The sequence below is a fragment of the Equus quagga genome, chromosome 16 (assembly GCF_021613505.1).
Source record: "Equus quagga isolate Etosha38 chromosome 16, UCLA_HA_Equagga_1.0, whole genome shotgun sequence".
NCBI lineage: Eukaryota > Metazoa > Chordata > Mammalia > Perissodactyla > Equidae > Equus > Equus quagga.
In genome coordinates, this window is record NC_060282.1 from 68,028,679 (window position 1) to 68,046,868 (window position 18,190).

General features: G+C 41.7%; 1 protein-coding gene and 1 pseudogene across 6 annotated transcripts in view; one reads left to right on the forward strand and one right to left on the reverse strand.

The window, feature by feature from the left end:
• Positions 1-17,572, forward strand: part of LOC124227850 (carbonyl reductase [NADPH] 3-like) — a 128,216-nt pseudogene extending 110,644 nt beyond the window's left edge.
• NCOA2 (nuclear receptor coactivator 2) overlaps positions 1-18,190 on the reverse strand; it is a 267,879-nt gene that overhangs the window by 248,473 nt on the left and 1,216 nt on the right. The gene's annotated exons all lie outside the window — the stretch shown is intronic.

Sequence of the window (18,190 nt, forward strand, 5' to 3'; positions counted from 1 at the left end):
ACAGAGAACAGATTAGTGGTTGCCAGAGGTGGGAGTTAGGGGAAAGAAGGGGTGAAGGTGGCCAAAAGGTACAAACTTCCACTTACAAGATAAATTACTTCTGAGGATGTAATGTACAGCATAGTGACTACAGTTAATAATACTGTAATGTATATTTGAAAGTTGCTAAGAAAGTAAATCTTAAAAGCTCTCATCAAAAAAATCTGCAACTACGTGCGGTGATTAGACGTTAACTAGACTTACTGTAGTGATCGTTTTGCATGATATACATACACATATTTCAAATCATTATGTTGTATACCTGAAACTAATAAAATGTTATATGTCAGTTATATCTCAAAACTTGAAAAACATTTTAAATACATATTTTGTTTTATTTCAACAAGGAAGAAAGGAACAAAGAGGTCTTGGCCCCAGTGTGATGAAGTCATGGAAGACCAGGAAACACTAATATTCCCTGTTGGGAAAGCCTGAGTATTTGTCGCCCCCGGCCCATCAACAATATCTAGAATATAAAATGAAGCTATTAGATATTGTTGCTCAGGAATTCCAGAAGGTGAACCAGGGAAGGAAGTCAGCACATATCTATTCTGAATGAAAATTACAGTTTATTTCCAAAAACGAGTCTGATCCAAGTCAGAGCATGGATGCATATCTTTCTCAACATACCAAGATAGCAAATTGGTGAGTACCAATTGCTAAATTACTAAATATCACATGCTCCAGAAGGGTTAATAGAACTGATTCAGAAAAGCAGTTTGTCCCCCAGAGATTCCATTTCTCACCCTGATTCACTGTAGGATCAGCTGTGTTAATCACGCTCCGCAATTTTCTACCACTTTTCCTGCTAAAAGCTCAAATATGAGTTGATATGGCACACCACAAACTATACAGATGGTACTCCACAATTTCCACAGCTCTGACTGAATAGCTCATTTGACTTACTAATAAATGTTCCTATTTCAAGATTAAAAACAAACATGAAAAATTAAGGAAAATGGTAAGAAGACGGTGAATTTTCATATCCAATTCAGTGGCATCTATCTGAAAGGGTAAACATTAGCGAGAGCACCAGATCGTAAGACAGTTCCTTCGGATGCTGGTGCACACAGGTGTGCGCTTCCAGAAAAGTGTGAGCTTCCAGAAGAGTCCTGTCAAGCCACCAGGCTGCCGGGAAACCAAGAGACGGCCAGGCAGTAAATGAAGCTCTGCTATTTCCCATGCAAACGTGCGACAGCCAGGCCTAAACGGAAAAGTTCTCACCAAGGAACAGCCAGAACTGGAATTATCATCTCCCTCTGTTTCAGTGCCTTCATCGGTATTTACTCATTGAAGGTCAACACATGGCCAGAAGCTTGACTGGAAGTGAAACAATGTATATCAGTCTAAAGTATAACGGTGTCACTGAGATTTATAAATCATATTTAAATTGGACTCCTTTAAATCAAACATTTGTAAATGGTTATTTTCTATACGTAGAGGTGGACTACAATCATCCTAGAAATTTCCCTTACACTATTCACAAATGCTCTGCTCATAACTCTACTAATAGGAGAACGCATTTATTCCTTCGAACTTCATGAACGGACCTTCTAACTGTTCTCCATTGGTAACTATATCCACCTATTTCATCCCTCCCTGTGGCTCCAGAAACTCCCCGTTAGGGATTTCAGCTGTATAAAGCCTTCCATCGTCTCTGGGTAAACGGTCGTAGGGTACTCCATTTGTGTAGTAAATGTGGGCAAACACAACTGAATGCAGGCATCCTCCGTTATGATTTGTGCAATGTGAATTTATCTATGCAACAGGCCAGATCTTGAAAATTTCAGGGAGTCAACTTATCCCTACGGAAAACAGAACTATTACTGATGATGAGATTTAATTCACTGCACAAGGAAGACCACTGAGGTGGGAGGACGTGAAGAGACTTGCTCTCCTTAGTAATTCAAGTGGTTCTGTAGCACCTACTTACAGGATTATACTCACACTCCAAGAAAAACAAGTATCTGATTCTGGTGAATGATGTCCAACCATTCTTAGGAAGTGCTTCATTTTCTTCTGAGAAAATTATTGTATTTTAAGCTACAGTCTGAACTAGTCAAAAATAGCACTCAAGTCTTATGCAGTAATTTTCTCAAAAGAAAGGGGGTTTTAAATTATAATCAAAACCAGTCAAATGATTACAACATTGAGGTCCCATTAGATATTTTGCTGAGAAATTAAGTAGAATTGCTTTGTAGAGAAGAGCATTATCCACTTCTAAGACCAACACTTAGATACGTCAAACAAGCATTCAATCTCTCAGGTTAATGAAATGAGATTTTGCACTTTATTTTTCTGATATTTTCAATACGATAATTAAAATGTTCTACCACCTCTGAGTAGTTTAAAAATATTCCCAAAATTTTTTCAAAATATAAGGAACTTTAGCTCTACTGATTTCAATCACCCTCCTCTCACCCTTCCGCATCAACCAGCACTACCCGCTTCACCTTCGAGCACCTTGGAACCACGAGGACTTCCCAAGAATTCTGGTAGAGCGAATGATACGTCCAAGAATCTTTGTCCTCCCTCCCCACCCCCACCCCTCGAGAATCACTGAATTAGACCTACTAGGTGCTAAAATGTTATGTGTTACAATAATAATCATTCTGTAATCCGAGTAGTGGCACATTTACTCTAAACAGTTGTATCAAAACAGTTTATAGCAGATCCTTATAGACCCTATAACACAGAGTGATGCCTGACCCGTTGCCTTCCTGCGACATTAATTCATAAAGAAGAGTAGTTTAAAAAAATTTGACACAAATAATCTCGAATACATAGGTGGTTCTAGTATTCAGAATTAACTTCCTAAATAGTTCCTTGAATCATCCTCAACTTGCACTTAAAATAATCTACACTGAACCGCAATCCCAAATAACCAAGCAACATCTATTGAACACCAATTAAGCGTCAACTACTGATGGCTGAAGGAGATTCAAAGGAATGGTAATAACGACAGGGAATATTTAAGGAAACTGCAGCACAAGTTCACACTTGGAGTGAGGGAGGCAGACCGCAATCCAGGCAGGGGCTCTGAAGTGCTCCTCCAAATTGACTTCAGAGAATCAAGAAAAAAAAAAAAAAAGACTCTTGCATTCAAGGAACTCCAGCGTTTGCTGGCATGTAATATTAACTTCTTCCAACAGAACATTCCACAAATTTTTGCAGATTCCCTAAAAAAATTTTACAACCTTTCTGCCCTTTAGTGACACCATTTCATAAGAGTGACTAGGAAGAAAAACCAGTGACAAGAACTTGAAAGATTTTACTTTCATTTTATCCTTAAAATTGAAATGCCTTTTCCAAAAGACAAGTCTGCGGCTGGTGGTACCTAAATGTCATTAGTTAGTTCAGGGTGTGGTTTTCTTATCTTTCGGCTACTGAGAAACTTCTTAATATGGAACAGTGAGCTCAAATAGTACCCAGACTGACAACGGATAGTCCCGCCTGACCACCTCCACGCTGACCATGCCTAACCCTCTACGTCCTCTCCAGGTACTGGGATTCCTCGTGACAAGGAGGGTCCCACGCCCCCACCTCGGCTCAGGACCCAGACCAGAAACCTTCAGGTTGGCTCCCCACCATTTCTATCAGTCACTTGAAGAGTCTCTTAAAAAGCAGAGACCCACTCACATTTTTCTAAATCTCAATGAGACCTTGGAATTTTGATAAGCAAGGTAGACAATTTATGCACTCTAAAATTTGGACTAAAGACTTGGAATAAAAACTCTATCATCCATGCTCCCAGCACATGGAAAGCAGCACCTTTTTGACAAAAAGCTGCCTTAATCTAGACAAGGATCTGCTGAAGCAGCACCACACGGGCACTGTCAGAGGGTCTGTGTTAATGATTACTTACAGCAGGAGTGGCTTTCAGGGCTAACTCCCTAGAAATGTTTCTGGTAAAACAAACAGTCCAAAAACATATGTCATCAGCATTTAATCAGGAGTTCTACACAGTAAATACATGCATAGAAAAGAAAAATAAGACAAAGAGGCCACATCTTTTTCTATTTGGAAAAAAAGGAATTCTGGAATTTAAAGACAAATTTTAGAAAGATTAATGCCCTGCAATTCTCCTTAGTGATAAACAGAGAATTCATTACCAGGTGATTTCTTTAAAATCATCTAATTCAGGAAGCCAGCCCGGCGGCAAAGTGGTTAAGTTCACACACTCCACTTCCATGGCCTGGGGTTCACAGGTTCGGATCCCAGGCACAGACCTACACACCACTCAACAAGCCACACTGTGGCAGCGTCCCACATACGAAACAGAGGAAGAGTGCACAGCTGTTAGCTCAGCAATAATCTCCCTCACCAAAAAACACATCCAATTCAGTCTGAGTTCATTAGTAATAAAACTTAGTTGCTCTTGACCACTTTGTGAGGCAAACAAGTATTACCTCCATTCAACAAAAAATGGAAACTGGGACTCAGAAACATTAAATCGCTTGCTCAAGAGGACAAGTCCATCCCTAGGCAATATATACTTAATATCATTCAACTTTTAAATCACACAAATTTCCTCTGGTTAAAAAAAATCCAAGGGCCGGCCCCGTGGCTGAGTTCACACACTCTACTTCGGTGGCCCAGGGTTTTGCTGGTTCAGATCCTGGGCACAGACCCAGCACTGCTCGTCAGGCCATGCTGAGGTGGCATTGCACGTGGCACAGCTAGAGGGACCTGCAACTAGAATACACAACTATGTACTGGGGGGCTTTGGGGAGGAGAAAAAAAAAGATTGGCAAGATGTTAGCTCAGGGCCAATCTTAAAAAAAAAAATAAAAGTCTCTAAGTTTTTATCAGAAAGTTCTAAAAGTCTAACTAAAATCCCATTACATACAGTTTAAGAACACTGCCCTTTGTGGGACTAAAAAACTGCTGCTCATTATATCTCATATTGAATCACTTCATATATCAGAAATAATAAATCCTCCTGTCTTCTGTGCTTTTAAAGGAAAGGACAGCAACACTTCAATTTTCTACAATTTAGCCTGTGTCACATGATGGTTCCCAAAGATGACCACAACCTCCCATCCCACATGCTCTTCTTTTAATTTGACTTTTAACATTCTTCCCAAAGAGAGCTGGGATCTGTGTTCCCAGATCTATGCTCTGGATCTGGGGAGGCTTGTGACTAAGGCATAAGTGACCACATGTGACTTTTGAGGTTAAGTCATAAAAGGAGATACAGCTTCCTTGGAACTCTCACTCTCTGAACCCCAGCCACCATGCTGTAAGGAAGCCCAAGCAGGCACACAGAGAGGCCGTACACAGGTATTCTGGCCTATGCCTCAGCTGAGGTCCCAGTCATCAGCCTACATCAAACACCAGGCACGAAAGGGAGCACGCCTTCAGCTGATTCCAGCAGCAAGCAGTTCACCCAGCCCCGGCTTTGAGTGTCCTAGCTGAGATGCCAAACATCATGGAGCAGAAAAGCTGCGTCCATCATGCCGTATTCCAATCCTGACCCACATTTGTGAGCATAATGCCACCAAGTTTCAGGTGGTATATTATGCAGCAACAGTAAACAGAACCCTCTAATCCAAACACAAGCAAGAAATGAAAAGGAAACAGGGAATAAAAGGCTTCTTTCTGAATACTCAAAATAAATATCCCAAATTCTGTGCTCTAAAGATACAAGCTTTACCAGTAAGAGTCTCTCAGATTCTCACGCCAATCTTATTAAAAGTGCGTGCAAAATAAGAGGAAGTAGAATCCTCCTATATTTTCTCTCTTCATCTATGCACGTGTCTCTTTAGCACGCCTTTTCTCTCTGACGAAATCTGTCAGCCTTTGAGGCTCAAATCAAACACCACAGCAGCTGTGCAGCCTCTCCTCACCCCACAAAATGAAGTTTGCTTCTATAAAATATCTGTCCAGCCACTAATACAATTTTCTACTCTAATGCATATATTGTACTGTAAATACTTATGTCCATTTCCTTCTCTGAACTGTGAGATCTCAGAGGATGGGGGTCATTTCTTTTTTAATCTTTGTATTCCAAATATCTGGTATATATGAAGTGCTCATTAAATCCTTGCTGAATAAACAAACAAACCTGGTTACCTGGTTTCCAAACCCACAGCAGATAAGTACAGAACCAAATGCAATGAGTGAACTTGATCAGCTCCGGGTTTGAAACCCAAAGCTATCACAGACATTTGGGGGACAACTGGGAAAACTGAAATAGATAGTTGATATTTGATGATATTAGTGTTCTTAGGTTTAATAGTGGTATTGCATGTTGTTATAAAAGGTAATGACTTTGTTTTAAGGCAATATATTTCACAGATAAAGGGTCATCTGTAACTTACCTTCAGATAGTTCATCCAATACACACACACACACACACACACACACACACACACACACAGGGGACGAGGGAGAAAGACAAAGCATATACAGCACTGAAATGGTGGTTATTTCGCCACTCCTTCTACCACGACCGAGGCGCCATGGGAGCTAAGAAAAAGAGAGACACATGACACTGCGTATCATGAAGCACCGCCTCACTTTCCCACCCGAGTTGTATACTGTTTCTACTACTTAATATATAATTGGTTGGTGACAGAATGTGAATAGATGACAGATAGATAGCCTTCTGACTTATTCTGCAAATAAAATGATCCCACAAAATAAGGAATTATTGTTCAAGTAGAAATCTGGGCAGAAGATTGAGAACATTTTTATAGGTATTGTCACGAGTATATATTAATGTGTGGACTGTAAAGGCTTTGCCCTTTGGATAGTTGTAGAATTTCATTATTTATCTATTGAGACATCAGCCTTTCCGGTGACACTTTGGTTCTCTTTTTTATCACTTCTTCAATGGAAGGATTTTAAGTGCTAACCCTGGTATATTCTCTTTGTAGTATTTGGTTTTGTTTTATTACCTTTCTAGAACTCCTGAATTTCCCCAAGGTTTTCTTTACCTTTTTTCTCCTTTCTCCACTATAAACTGAGATTATTAATCCCTCTTCTCACCATAGTGTCAAAATATTCTGCAGAAGAAAAGCTAGTAAGTCTGGATGTGAAAAATGTTCAGTTTTACTAAAGCAACACAGCCCAAAAGTCTTTATTGTTTCTGATTTGAAGGTAAGTGGACTTTCTTCTTTTTCCATAGAACATTTTTTTTGTAAAATCTGGAATCGATGTTATAAGCAACTTTTGAATAATAACCTTTGAATATTGTGGGGCTCCATCTCTGTTTTGATTGTATACTTTGCTATTAACTGAGATCAGAAATATAAACTCCCCATAAATTGAGTTTTATATGAAAGGACTGCTTTCGGAATTTTAGAGTAACTCGTTAGCTTTCTCCAGGCAAAGCAAAGAGCACGAGCTTGTATGGTCAACACATGTTCACAGGAGGCCAGGAAGAATGGACTAACAGGTACAAAGTCTGGTTAAAGAGCAGAAATAGGGAAAAATGGGTTTGTGACAGAGCTATCTAGTAAGTGTTTGGGAGTATCATTTGGCAGTGAGTGGGAACTTATACTATTATAAAAAGGATATTTGGGGAAGATCAATCTATTAATGACTTATGGCACAGAATGAGAATTTGTTAAATCAGCTGAAATCAAAATACAGTTTAAAAATGAAAGCCTTTAAGCAGTTCTGTGTACTATTTGGCAGGAGGAGGAGAATGAATGAAAATATACACACATGTATACACACACACACACACAAATATACTCCATCCTTACTATTTCCCCCAATTTTAGCTAAGCAATAAGAAAACAGGTACAATTTCCTGTTGTACCTGATTCATTCAAACAAGCCAATGCATACAATCATTTTAAACATATTTATAGAACACAATAGACAAACCAATTTTAATGCCAGGCTATTCAAAGCGTTTTAGTTTATGGTTTTTCTCCTTGATATTAAACTCCAAAGAATGTATTTCAAAATCCTAATTTGTTTTACTAACATGTTATGAACAAATCCTCCATACATTTATCTTCACCAAAAAAAAAAAAGTCTATATAAGTAGCCTATTCCACTTAAAGTAACAAGTACTATAAGTTGACAACTCAGTTTGATCAAGTTGATAAACTAGTGGTATGTCCTTAAAATCTTTCAAGCTGCAAGGGCATGGACCTGCTGCTCTGGATTTATTCTATATACACCTTCATTAATTTACGGATTTCAGTCAAGGCTTTTGCACAGATATTTCCCATCCACATGCTCCCAACCTTTTTAGCCCAGATTCGGCACCGCCACTCCTCTCTAGGCCACCTCCAGTTTCTTTTTGAGCACTTTCCTTTTTTTTTTACCCCCATTATACACTCAATCCCTTCCTTGAAGAGAGTATACATCTATGAACAATTGAGGCAGGCCCAGAAAATCTGGGATAAGGCTGCTGGAGACACTTGAACCTCACTGGGAACTTTCTCAAGAAGGGAATGGAAAAGGGCTTGCACAGCCAAGAAAGTCTTCAGCCCTCGGGGAGAAGGCAGCGGCTTCCCTGCTCCTCTGGGGGCCCGCCAGGCAGCCTGGAGCTCGGCTCTGACGATCAGCAGCCCCGGAAGGCCTTCCCTTGCCTCACCTGGTCTTTCACCTGCTCTCAGGTGGAGCAGTCCCCTCACTCCTCACCTGCAGAAGGGAAGACATCGGCTAAATGCTCTGTCTGGTAATACAGAGCACAGGGAGAGACGGGCTGGGGTTCAGTGGTACTTGAAGGGAGCAGCCATCAGCCCTGCCATCCTGTTCTAGAATTAAAGATGCAGATTAGAAGACTCTCTACATGAGAGCCAGCCAGCTCCTGATGGGGGATGAGATGTAGACAACTGTTGTCCAGGGGAACATGTGGGACCTCAACGCCCTGGGACTCACCCTATGCTCAGCCTACAACAGGCTCTCCCTTCTCTCCCCTTCCCTCCCCGCCATGGAGTCAGCCTGGCCTCCAGTGACAGTGAGAAGAGGAGGCAGCAGCTGAGGGCCACTCCTAGTGAGAGAGTCAAAGCCCTGCAGGAGCCCCAGCTAGCCCTCCAGCCTGCATGCAGGGCCAGGCCACTGCACCAAGGCCCAGGTCCTTCCTGCCCAAGCCTTTGCTCGCCTGGAGTGGAAAATCTGGGGTTCCCTTCATCTCCTGGCTCTCTTCTCTGCTGAACGCCTTTCTCAAAGGGAGACTATTTACTACTAAAGTGAGATCATCAATGATTACGAGAATGCTGTCGTTATTATGTGAGTGTCCTTTCACCAGAGAAGGATAACGCTCCAGCTTTGTTTTCTAATGTCCTTCAGGGTCCAGGCATTCTGTTGACTTGTGTCACTGTCAACTGTCACTGTCAATATGTTCAGTTCACAATGAATATTATGCCATTTTCTTGTGTTATATCTAATAGCTTAAAGCTTTCCATTTATTGGAATTCTTAGCTGTACACACCTCTTGCTTAAAATAAAAGGTAGCACAGCATAAATACGAGATCTTTATGTGACTTCCATTTCCTTCACTAGGTTCCATTATTCATACCATTTATTTAGAAAACACTCTCGTGGTGCTAGAATACAATAAAATGACATTTTTTAATGGGATAAATATTTTTATATCACACTTTGACAGAAAAACCTTAAGGAATCAAGATATTAATATTACTTAAAACAGCAACAAGAACACTACACATAAAATAAGTCTTAAAATAAAATTACAGAAATTGAAAATATAATACACAACCATGGGGCCAGAAACTCCAAAGAGGTAGGTAAGACTTTAGGAATCTGGGTACAATTTTCACCCATCTTAAATCATCTTACTATTTCCAATTGACACCATTCTGACCACTTGAATCTTAACACTTTGAAGACATCTAACATTATAGAGCCTGTAACCATATCCTTAAACAGGGGAGAAATAAAATACATAAAAGGGAATGCAGTCCTCAATCCTATTAGAGAACAGAGGCTCAGCCCTCCAGTGTGCTGGACCACAACGTTGTCCAGCAACCGACTAACTTTCAACAACAAATCAGCCAATTACCGCACTGGGCCTGTGTTAAGTGATCTGTTTTCAACCTAATGGCTTCCTTAACAAATAGCCAGCTTCTTCACTAAGTGCTGTTAGCAGAGCAAATCCGTTTGGTAAAGAAGCAAACTGTAGTTCATGATCATACATGAAATACTTAATGACAGTAACAGACTTCCCCCATAATCTTGATTGTGCTCCCTTCACTACCATCCATCTTCCATCTTCAACTTTAAGAAGAAAATTGAGAAAGCTACGGAAGCAGGATACTAGGAGGCAGAGCAGAAAAGTCTACAAAGATTTATACCTAAACTGAAGCAGTCCACAGTTGCGCCACTCTTTTCCATTCCATCTCCACTTTCGAGTACTGAGCCATGGTGGCGCTTGGTCTCAATGCACAGCACACCCGACACAACGTCCACAACAGGCTGCGGGCACAAGGTGGCAGGTACAGGACAGCAGAATCACCTGAGACACCCGCAGCCCCCACTGCCTGTCTCCATAACCATTACAACCAGCTTCTGTAATTTCAATAAATTCTATTATGTTAAGTTTGTAGAAATTCATACACTCCTGACATTCAGATTTTTAGTAAAGAATTTATGTATTCCTTATTTAGGAATCTAAAATTCTATGTGAAAGAATTAGCCATCTGTGTTCCAACAATGACCAGAGGTGATTACCTAATAAATATATTTATGAATAATTCTATTTTAAAAAACATATATACAAGCACATTAAAAATGCATATTTAGAGGGGCCAGCCCGGTGGCACAGTGGTTAAGCTCACATGCTCCTCTTCGGTGGCCCAGGGTTCACAGGTTTAGATCCTGGGCACGGACCTAGCACTGCTTGTCAAGCCATGCTGTGGCAGCGTCCCACATAAAACAGAGGAAGACTGGCAGAGATGTTAGCTCAGAGCCAATATTCCTCACCCAAAAAAAAAAAATTGTATTTAAAAAGTTGTTATCCATGTAACTATCTAAATTTTCCATTTGGTTTAACTCAAGATGGCCAAGAAATGAATCAAGTAAAGATAGAGGTTCCTCTAATATATGCCATTCAATTTTTTAATTTACATTTTGACAAAAACTGAAAGCTTTTCATTATTAAGCATATTAACAATAGAATTAGAAATTTTAAGATAAATTAATATTAAATATCCTTACAAATGCTACTGTACCACCAAGAGCAAGGTAAGTCATTTCATGTTTGATTCATGAGCTGATTTTATAAGCAGGAATCATCTGCTAGAAAAAACAACCCTCGTTTAGACAGGCACTTCAATGGGCAACAACAGAAGCTTCCAGAACTCACTCATGCCCCAAGTTAAGCCTCGGAAGATGTGGGATCACACTTCATATGGACACACTAAACGGATAAGAGAAAATCCATGCATCATATGCTCCTCTAAGGACAAGTCTTCAGTCCCCCGCAGCTGGCACACTGACAGCAGCTTGTGCTGATGGCACACGCGCACAGGTGAAGGAGTTCCCTGCTAGCTCTCCTCACTCCCTGCAAACAATTGAGCAGACAGAAGAATTCCACAAATAGTAAAGAGGAGTCAGATAACGGAATACATCAGCAGCCTTCTTTGGGGACTGCAATATCTCAGCACCGGGTCACGCATGTGACGTGGACTGCAAAAACTCTGCAACCGCGCATCCCGCCCCCACCACCGAATAGTTACACACGCTACAGTTAAAGGTATTTTAAAGGAGTAAGAAGCCAAATATCTGTATCAGTGTTCCATCCTTTCCACGTCCTACAGTGCTCAATCTATTTTCTACCTGTCCCCACAAGCAAGCTTTCTTGACCTTATTTTCTGCACTTTTTATTGAGAGAAACAATAGGCAACCTGAATATGCTTTTTCAAAATTCACTCCTGCCTCTTTCCCTCGTGGAGAATTCCTGACCTGTGTTACCTGAATGAAGCACCAGGTAAGACACAGCCACTCCGGGCTGAAAGGAAGCACAGCCTACCAGCTCGCAGGGACACAAGTCAGGGGGCAGGGCTAAGGGGCAGTGTTTGCCTGGGTTCAAACTCCTCCCCAGCACTCTGGCTGTGTGACCTTTGGCAAGTTATCTGACAGCTCTGTGCCTCCACTTCCTGCTGTAAAAGAGGAATGATAACAAGAGCACCTACTTCACTGTGGTACAGCGAGAAATACACAAGAGCATAAATTGGGCACCATAACCCTGCACCAGGTCTTCAGTAAGCACTCAATAAATGTCACCTGTTTTTACTTCATCCATTACAGTTGTTATTTTTTGAAGATTAAAAGACAAGAAAAAATCCTGCAATTTTAGAATTGTTAAACACTGGGCTGATGACTCAAAAAGCTGGAGAGCCTAGTGGTTAAGTTGGGTGTGCTCTGCTTCAGCAGCTGGGGTTCAGTTCCCGGGCATGGACCTATACCACTTGTCGGTGGCCATGCTGTGGCAGTGACCCACATACAAAACAGAGGAGGACTGGCCACGGATGTTAGCTCAGGGCAAATCTTCTTCAGCAAAAAAAAAAAAAAAAAAAAAAAACGTTGGAGACTATCTGCTGGTCGTAGGATAAGTAACACCTGTTCAAGTAGAGGCCTGCATGGAGGCAAGGGTTCAGGAGATACCTGCTGACATAATTTGCAGGACTGGAATTATCCAAATCAATTCATTCCTTTTATGGACTAATCAACCAGACTGAGAGCCTTACAAAGGCCTGCAAACATTTGCTTTACCAGATTCCTAACAGGAAGACTTTCTCAGACTCACCACTGCCTCTGATATTTATGATTTGTTTCCGCACTCACTGATCAAGGTTAATTTTTCCCCCAAAGTTTTGCCCAAAGGACAATGACTTAATCCCCTTTAAGTTTCATCTCCTTCTGGAAAACTGGGGTAAACTCTATTTTACAAGGTTGTGGCCAGAAGAAAAGAATGGAGCACACCTCAAAAAGCCAATTACAGGTTGCTGGCACTCAATGATAGCTGTTGTCACTTATGCTGCTAGCGTTGTAACTTTCCCAATACAGATATTTTGGTCCAAAGCAAAAATGAGTTACATCCAGAAAAAATGACAACAATAACAGAACAGCTGTGAAAGGCTGTGCAAGGGAGTTTTCCATCCTTTAGCAAGCTAGGGTGGTAAGGCCCAGAATACGTTAGTCTTAAAGCAGCAACAATGCACAGACATCACAGAAATGGGAGGTCCCTGACACGCTGCCCTGCTCCCTTTGACCGAGTAAAGATTGTCATCCTGACAACACAAGACATGATATGGGAGGAAATAAAACAAAACTAACTATAAATATTCATACCTTCATTAAAGGAATCTATTTAATCATAAGCTAATCAGTCAAGAGGATATTTAACAACCTTTTTTATTATAAACATTATAATCCCATTTTCGGGGGGAAAAACCCAAACCCAACTCAAAGCAGAATTTTCTGACATTACATAATTAAAATTACACAGAAAAAGAGAACAGATCTTTAGTATCAAAGCAAATTGAAAATTAAGGCAAACGTGTCCCTTTCCACCTCCTCCCCCACCAAAAAAAGTCATCAGCCACTCTGTGTTCTCCCTTTAAGCACAGGATTTGTATGGATGGTTTATGCTATCAAAGTAAACCGCCAAAGCTGGGACACTCAAATACCCATCAAAATAAAAACCCAAACGAATGAAGGAAACAATGGTTCAATGAGGCAAGAATGCAAAGACAAGATCTAAGAAGTCCAAACTGAGATTTAAGTTGGCCATTGGGAACTCTTAACACTTCCTAGCTGGCTGCCTATGTAAGGCGTAAATTCTGCCAGAACTAACCTGCTAATTGCAACTCTCCACGTAGCTGTCAAGCGATACCCAAAGTAAAACCGGTTTTTTCTTTCAGAACCTTTAACTAGTTGTTAATAACTTCTACCTACACGTAGCTTTCCTCTCTTTCTTACTTAAAATTAAGATTCTATGTCCAGAAGCCTCAAAAGCAGCTAAGTAAAATACCACCATGGGTTCCCTGTTCAATACTTCTCTAGAAACTTCCAACTAGGAAACCAACTGAAAAATCCTGGAATCAATGTTTCCACAATTGCATTATGTCATCACAGCCACTGGAAGCCAGAAATGTGGTCACTGATGAACTTTTCATAGGATAAACACATAAAATCTTTGTCCTAAAAGCCAAGAGTATGATGACCCCTGTGGACCATCTCATCCGGTAATTTGTTACCTTCACAGCTCAAGTTTACCTTTAAGATTTCCACTCCTTTTCATACTCAGTTCTGCCTGAGTTTTACAACAGCTAGGAAAACTACACCAGTTTCTCAAACAGCCACAAAAGTCACATTCTCACCTCTATTTAGAAATTAGTATCTAGAATCCATAAAGTGTTTTTCCTTTATGCGAACTGAATCGAGGGTCTGTGACACTGAAATTGTATTTTATAGCTTCTCCAGACATTATTTTTAATAGATTTTAAAGAGTAATATGACACAATATTCTTGCTACAATTTGCAATTCATAAACCCTTCTACAAGCCTTTAAAACAAAAAAGAAAAGAAACACGTAAAGGGTAAGAACATCTTTTTCATTTAAAAAACAAGGCACAGAGGTAAAATTAGCTGGAGATGTGAAAAGAGTATAAAAAATTGAGGGTTTTGTTCTGTTTTCCCTTAAATGGCTTTCATTATTGGTATGTAAATATAGTCTCATTATTTCATTAGGGGAAAAGATTCTGATTTGCTGATTTTATGATTTACTGCAATGAAAGAACAATACTTTAAAGCAGTGACTTATTCTCTCCCTCCTATTCTCTTAATTTAAAATTGATAGAGCATGTAATAACGTAAAACTATAAATACAAAATATTGAAAAGCTAGTAATTTCTTAAATAGCAGTTTTGCCATAAAAATAGCTAAGCATTAATTATGCTTTTAAGTATAATTTCAACCATGACATAGTAATGGTCAAAATATCAAATAAGGACATACTGTGCATTTCAGAAAATTAACCTTCTATAAAAACTGTTTAAACAGACCCTTTTTTCCCCCGCTGCCCAACATCCCAAGGACTGCTTAAAAGAATTGCTTTTAACCCAATACAACACAAACAATTTTTTCTAAGAAATCCAAGCTGTCAACTTATGGGTCATATTTCAACCTGATGCGATCTGAAACAGCGAAGGTACTGAATCCTTAAATATAGGGTGCGTAATGGAAGCCCTGCTCACAGGTCCTTGATTCTGAGGCCTGGAAAGCGTTCACAAGATATAACTACAGATGGAGCCAACCAAGGAGCATTACCCATCTACGGACTCTCACACCACAGCCCAAGTCCCCCTGCAATCTTTACATTTTACATTTCCACTAAAATGCTCCTCTAACACTGAGCGAAAGTCAGGTAAATTATGTTTAACCAATGCAAGGTTAAAATCAGAGCCAAACTATCTAAAAAATACTAAATTCATCACTGGTGAGCGCTTTGCTACCCTCTGCTTCAGTATCCTGACATCTAAAAGTCAAAGAACTCCTCTGTGAAGACCGAAATTCCCAGGAGGAAGAAGGCTCAGATCCAGTCTGAGAGCACACAATGGAATCACAGCTGACGATGCACATCTTTTTCTAGATGTCTCCATATGCTTGAGAGGGTTCTTTTCTCCCCCCCCTAGCCAGGCATTAGGGGACTTGCTCCTCTCTGCCACCAAGAATCTGAGAATGTTTTCAAGGGTTGTTGTAGACAATGAAGTAAAATAATGGCTTGCTCTTGAGCATACAAAAGAGAGAGAAGGGCACACGTCAGTGGCCATCAGTAACTAAATTAACTAATGATGGGGGTTTCGAATGTCAAATTTTGAATGTTGTGTTAATTTATAATACTCCCTACTTCTGGCACCTAAATGTTTGTTTTATCTTTGCAGTTTTTAACTCTCTTATCATTAAAATAACACCTCAAGGGTTACAGCAAAATGCAATTAATTTTTGTCTACATGAACACTTAAAAATATACTGGATTGGGAATTCACATTATAAATCTGAACTGGTAAATTATAAGAGACTACATTTGTAGGGTGTGGTAAATACTGTTGCCTAAAGCTACAGTCCCCCTCAATTCTTTCTTAGTAACCCAATATTAACAGAAGCTTGAGAAACCAGTACAGATAAGATATATATCATGCACAACAAATAGCTCAAAAAAATCCTCCTGAGATGAGTTAAATTCATGGGATACTTATCAAAAAATGAATGGATTCATTCTCAATTTAATATTATTCCCTCTTTGAACTCCCAAAGATTCTACAAATTCCAGCTGGGAAAAGGAGCCTTGCTGGTGATAGTAAGCATTACCCTCACCAACAAAGAACAGGAGCACATACACACACACACACACACACAAAAGCACTGTAGCAGCTGCTGTCTTTTTAAGACTGCTTTTCCTGCAGAGCAACCTGTGATCTTTCTAGAGAACCCAAGACCTACCCTCCCTATTCTTAACAGTCAAGAGTTGAGACAGTCACCAGACAGAACCCAACAAACAGCTTAAAACAACCCAAGATGTCTCCTAACCTTGCATAAACCAGAAAAGTACCCACACATGTACAGTTCAGCAGTGTTTAAGAAGAACGAAAATAATTTATTTTTAAGAATCTTTTGGGTGGGAGTAATCTGGCAACTACATTTACTCAGACTTTTTTTCTGTAGACAAATATTCTTTGACTAGCCTTGCTCCTTAAATACCAATGTTTTATGTTTCAAAAAGTGATGCTTTGGTTCCTAACTTAATTTCGTTTACTCAAGAAAAAGCAAAAACACAAAACAACCAAAAATGCATACCATAAGCCACAAGTTTTCTTTTTTTTTTTATGTCATCCCCAAATGCCGAACTTTCAAGTGCACTTTGGGAACTGGCGGTCTAATTAAACAAGGAACCAGTGAAGCCATTATAAACAATGATGCTTTACACTCCCAATAATCAATTGACGTAACGCTGTCCGACGCCTTCCTTTTCAGAGGACACTTTCAAATTTCACCGTCCCCACGCTGGGGTAGCCGAGTGAAACGGAGGGCGAGGTAAACAGGTAACTTCTCTGATCCTCAGCACGGAAACCGGGCGCTGAGGTCCAGAACACGATCACTCCAATATATGCCATTTTAGAAGCGGGCCTCGGAGAGTTACTGCCACATCGTAAGTGGCTTTAGACTTCGTCGTGTCTAAGACAACGTCTCTGGTGGTACCAGAGAACTACAGCATCCCGCGGACCTCTACGTGCCTCCCCGGGTCAGAGCCCCTCTAAGTGACACTACCCCACAGATCAAGGAGCGGGTGACTAGCGATGGACAAGAGTGGATAGCTCTTGGCGTCTCCATGACTCCCCCGCCCCGAGTGCCACTCCGCTCTAACTGGTCCGGAAGAAACCCCGCCCCCCTCCTTCCTCCGGTCCCCACGATTGGCTTACCCACACCCGGCAGGTCAGCTCCCCGCCTTCGATTGGCTCACTGCCCCATCAGTCACACGCAGCGAGATTCGGGTCGGTGGGAGAGGAAGGCGTCGGAGGTGGTGGAGTGGGAGTGGGCTTAGAGGACGAGGTGGCGGAGGAGGGTGTTCAGGCTCGGTCCCCGGTTGGGGAAAGTTTCCCCTGCCAGTGACAGACCCCGAAAGCGTTAGGCTCAGGCCAGCTCCGGGACAGTGCAAGAGGCTCGGTTCCCCGATTCCCGCCCCTCAGTCCCGCAGGCCCCGGAAACCACCAGGGGGAGGGGGAGGAGGGAGGGACCATCTAACCAGGGACGGACCCACCCCCGGTCTCGGAAGAGGCGCCTCCGGGACTCCCCGGAGGGGCGGGGAGCTGCGGCCCGCAGCGACGACCCCGGCCCCCTCCGCAGGCAGCCCTCAGGGCCCGAGAAAGAAGTGTCCCCGGGCCCGGGGTGGGACTGTCGCGAGCCGGCCGGGAGGACACCTCCCGCTTCCCGCCTGGGGCCCTGCGGGCCTGTCTCCTCAGGGGCGGGGAGCAGGGAGAGAGAAAAGGGGGCGCTGGCGAGCCAACCCGGAACCTCCTGGACCGCCTCCCGCCCCCGGCCCCGGCCCCAGCGCGCCTCCTGCACACATGCCCGCACCCAGAAAGTTAAGTCCGGGGCGAGCCCAGCTCGGCGCCGCCGCGGCCGGCCCCCGGCTCCCCGCCCCCACCGCGGCCGGCCTGCG